We start from the raw sequence: 5000 nt of genomic DNA on the forward strand, positions 1-5000 counted from the left end.
TAACGCGTCAACTCGTAATATAAGGTCTAGCATCGCATCCTCCGTGCCGAGACCCGGCCTAAAACCGAATTGACGCTCCGATAAGGGAGCGCAATTCCGACAATGGTTCTCGATACGGGCCACTAGGACCTTCTCCAATAGTTTTCCCAGTGCGGGAAGGAGAGTAATGGGACGATATGCCTTGGGACTCGCTGGATCCGAGGCCCCCGGCTTTCTAAGAATGATCATCTTCCCGGACTTCCAAATGTCCGGGAAGGAGCCTGCCGCTCTACAGTTTTCGAAAACTGTCGCGATAATTGGTGCCGCGACCTTCCACGATCTCCGAATGAGATCGCCGGTCACGCAGTCAATGCCCGGAGAGGCCCTCACACGCAAGCGTCCGAGAGCACTCTCCACCTCAGACTCGGTAATGGGCGTTGATGGAGGAGTCCTCGCATCCTCGCAATACCGAGCTCTTATTAAGGCCTGAGACGGGGAGTCAGCAGAAGCTGGATCACCCGGCATCAGGGCCTCCAGGATGTTGGACGCGGCCTGGCAGGAGTCGATGGCGCACACACCGTGACCGTCAACGATACCCGACAGCGACGCCATCGCGCGATCGGGCATCATGACGCCCCGGTAGTGGCGGCCCCAGACATTTTTAACGCTCTCTCTCTCAACAAAGTCCCTCCAGTGACGCCTTTTTGCAGTCCTGATGAGAGATTTATACTTGTTGCGAGAGGACCTGAACGCCCCTCTGACTCCAACTAAGGGATCTTCAGAAGGAGCGGAGCCATCAAGAGTTGACCTACTAAGCCGTTTTACTTCGGCATAGTAGGCCCTCTGAGCCCGGTTGGCCGCACATCGGGCCTCCGTCAAAGCCATCGTCCACCATTCCGGTCTATTTCGAGATGGCGGTTTCGAATCAAAACGCGGGATCGACCCATCAGCCGCCGACAAGATCGCGGTCTGGAGGGCTTCCGCCTGGACATTTGGATCTGGGTCAATGTTATTAAAGGTATGTAATTTATTAGTGAGTAGTTGTTCAAATTTCTCCCAATTCGCCTTATCTAGACGGAACCGCTTGGGAAGCAAACTCCGTCCAGAAGACGACTGAGAGAAGAGGATGTTATCGCTACAAGGAGAGACCGCGGTCAAGTCAAAGGTAATGAGTCTATGATCGGAGAGACACTCCTGAGTGTGAACTCTCCAATTTCTTAAGTTTAAGGGCCGAGCTAGGGAATAGAGCGTCGCATCCGGGGTGGACTCACCAGTAGCCGAGACGTAAGTCGGCACCGGCTCCTCCATGCCGCACGCGACGCTCAATCCGCTGCTCAGCACAAAGCTGACCACTGCGGAGTTCCCCACAGGATCCCTGTTACGGCGAGCCTGCGAGGTGTCACCCCACAGTGGGTCATGGGCGTTAAGATCGGCGCCGACCACAACACTGCGTCCAGCGAGAGCATCTAAAGCAGTTGATAGTCCCCCAACGTGAACCTCACGGGGGTCGCCATACTGAAAGTAAGCCGACACCACATGAAGACTCACATTAGGGGAGGACAAGTGAACAACTGCACGCCACTGATCCGAGAGGTGTCTCAGAAAAGTGACGCACAGGTTGTTGTTGTACACCACAATAGAGGCGCCCGCTGGCTGGATCTCGTAGATCCTAGCGTCGCAGCCAGCGCCTGTAGTCTTACCGGAGCGGGTGTAGGGCTCCTGCAGGAGCGCCACATCCACTCCATGAGAATGGGCCCTAGAGCAGAACTCCGCAGTGGCCGCTCTTGACCTGCGGAGATTCTGCTGGGCGAATTTTAGACTATAACCACAGTCAGGGCTAGCCATTGATAGTGGCCATTTCCCTGGCTATGGCCGCTCTATAGACAGGGCAGCACTGATCCCCGGCCCTATGAGCCGGAGACAAATGCTGTCTCTTGAGGCGACAGCAGGACGCACAAGCCACCGTCCTGTCCTTGTTTGGACAAGAGGCGCTCTCATGTGACTGCTGTCCGCACCAATTGCAGGATGCCTGAGGTGCCCTGCAATTCTGCGCCGAATGACCATAAAGATGGCACTTGTAACATCTTATTACTCTGATATGGTCACGAATACGATGGGCTTGCATGCCCAAGTATACAATGTTTTGGTTGACTAAAAAAGAGTGGCAAATAGGCAAGAGTGAGATGACAATGTGTTTGGAATTTGGAAATCTCGAATTCAGTCTTACAACGACCTTGGAGTTTTTAAGAAATTCTTCTTTGGATATATTTAAAGAGTCCTCCATATTCTGCTCATATATAGTGGTAAGAAGTTCCTCGTCACCTTGGGCGTCGTTTGGGACACCCAAAATTATGGCCCTTGGGTTCTTCGTACCCTGGACAGTGGCCCTCAAACCCACCTTTTGTAGGGCAGGATTGAGACCCACTATCCGTTGAGCCTCAGTTTTATTTGGAGTAAATATGTTAGAATAGTTTTTTCCCACAACAGGTAGTACTTTTTTAATATGCAGTTTCTCAGCAACAGGGTCTACTGCCTTTTTGAAGGCAGCGACTGTCTGCTCCGAAGAAGTAAAATTATCTTCAATAGGCACAAGGCGAACCACAGATTGGACGGACGAAGATTTGGGTCTTAAAGGGGCTGAGCCTCTAATTTCATTTACAATACTGGACAAAGTAGGTTTTGGAGGAGTGATTAGGCGCTCAATTCTTGCTACTGTCAACTCCAGATTTTTTAATGCATCAGGGGGGTGAGCCAAATGCACGCTAGTCGCTGATTGTAAACGTGCCACCAATGTATGTAGCTCACGTCTCTGGACACTTGAGATTCTGTCTAATGAGTCAATGTAAGTATTAAGCTCTTTCGAAATAGCATCTGGTGAGGATTTGTCCTCCTCAGCAGTTAAAGGCTTTGCGAGAGGAGGGAATTCCTCTCGCGGGCGCTTTGAAGCAGCCTGACCTGTCTGCGGTGAGACAGAAATTGCCCTTTTACCGGGGGCTTCCGCTTGGATTTCAATAGCTGTTCCCAAGGCTAGTGTCTTGGGTAATCCTGCCGCAACTTTTGGGTCACCCGATCTAGTGACCGGGCCCTTTCTCGAGTCTGAGACAGAAGTCGTAATAGGCGGCGGGTCTAATTCCCCGTCTCCTCCAAGTTTGGAGCGGGCCCCCTTTTTGGGGGCCGGCTGTTTAGACATATTTTAAATATATAAGATTATGCTTAAGAATTAATATTTAATATATGCAAAAAGACTTATAGAAAATAAACCAAAAAATAAAAACAAAAATTCGCTCGTGACGCTTTCGCACTACTTTAAATTTTATAAGTGCACGAAAGCATCACGAGTGGTGTAATATACAAATACAACAAAAAAATAAAAATAAAAACTATCACCCGTAACGCCTCAAGTGAAAGCGTCACGAGCGATTTTAATTAAATAAAAAAAGAGAACCGTCTGCGATGCTACAAACGTAGGCACCACAAACGATTCTCGAATTAATCAAAGTACCACCACCAAAGCTTATATTAAAATAAAATATTATTAAGAATTAAAATAAGTTGGCAAACCCTGGCCTTTGTGGTTGAGGGCCCCTGCCTCGAGCCCCTCCCTCAGGTGTGTCCCTCAGGCGTGTCCGCCCAAATGGGCGTCACCCGTGGTTATTGTCACACAAATTTATTGTTACAATCTAATGTTATTGTCACAAATTTCACTTAGGAAAACTTTCCAGCACTATAGCGCCAGAAATCCTGGAGTGATCCCCCCAACACAAGTGTCGTTGGAACCACAACGAGACTCTGCCTGCGCCAGACAATTTTCAAAACTGTAACTACACTGGGAACGCTTCGGCAGCCGATTTTGATGGAGCACGCTACGAACGCGTCCACCCGCAACGGCTACTAGAGCGCGACTGAGTAGATAGGGACAGATGAGAATCTCGTTAATCCATTCATGCGCGTCACTAATTAGATGACGAGGCATTTGGCTACCTTAAGAGAGTCATAGTTACTCCCGCCGTTTACCCGCGCTTGCTTGAATTTCTTCACGTTGACATTCAGAGCACTGGGCAGAAATCACATTGCGTCAACACCCGCGAGGGCCATCGCAATGCTTTGTTTTAATTAGACAGTCGGATTCTCCTTGTCCGTGCCAGTTCTGAGCTGACCGTCGTCCGGCGGCCGTACAGGCTTTAATGAGCGACGGCGCGGCCCCGGGGCGCCGCGAAGCGTCCCGGGCGCGCCGCCGCCCGCCACACAGCTTGGAAGATCCGAGGGTACGGCCAAGGCGAGGCGCGAAACCTTGAGCGGACGAGCGCCGTTGTTACGCGGCGCTGACAGCCCGCGGAAACCACCCCGTTTCGATCGATTCCCCCTTCCCGACCAGGCCCGACGCGCCACGGCCCTCAGAGCCAATCCTTATCCCGAAGTTACGGATCCAACTTGCCGACTTCCCTTACCTACATTATTCTATCGGCTAGAGGCTCTTCACCTTGGAGACCTGCTGCGGATATGGGTACGAGCCGGCGCGACATCTCCGCGTTGCCCTCACCTGAATTTTCAAGGTCCGAGGGGCCGATCCGGACACCGCCGCATCGGCGATGCTCTTCGCGCTCCGAGCCCTATCTCCCCGCTATAGGATTCCAGGGCGCTCGAACGCTCAGGCAGAAAAGATAACTCTCTCCGGACCTCCCGTCGGCGTCTTCAGGCCACTTTGGGTCACCCCGACGAACGCACTCGTGAGAGGGAACGATTTTTAATTCGGTTCCGCTGCCGGGTTCCGGAACTGCAACCGGATTCCCTTTCGCCCGACGGGTGTTGTCAGTAGTCTTACATATTGTATAATAATAATTTTACTTTACACCGTCATCGACATCGGATTTCTCCTAGGGCTTAGGATCGACTAACTCGCGTGCAACGGCTGTTAACGCGAAACCCTTCTCCACATCAGCCCTCAAGGACCTCGCTTGAGTATTTGCTACTACCACCAAGATCTGCACCGACGGCGGCTCCAGGCGGGCTCGCGCCCAGAC

General features: G+C 51.7%; 1 pseudogene; it reads right to left on the bottom strand.

The window, feature by feature from the left end:
* The window catches only part of LOC148225865 (large subunit ribosomal RNA), a 10183-nt pseudogene that overhangs the window by 3260 nt on the left and 1923 nt on the right, over positions 1-5000 (bottom strand).

This window comes from Plectrocnemia conspersa, unplaced genomic scaffold (genome assembly GCF_051122295.1).
Source record: "Plectrocnemia conspersa isolate PC_06_02 unplaced genomic scaffold, ASM5112229v1 ptg000024l, whole genome shotgun sequence".
NCBI lineage: Eukaryota > Metazoa > Arthropoda > Insecta > Trichoptera > Polycentropodidae > Plectrocnemia > Plectrocnemia conspersa.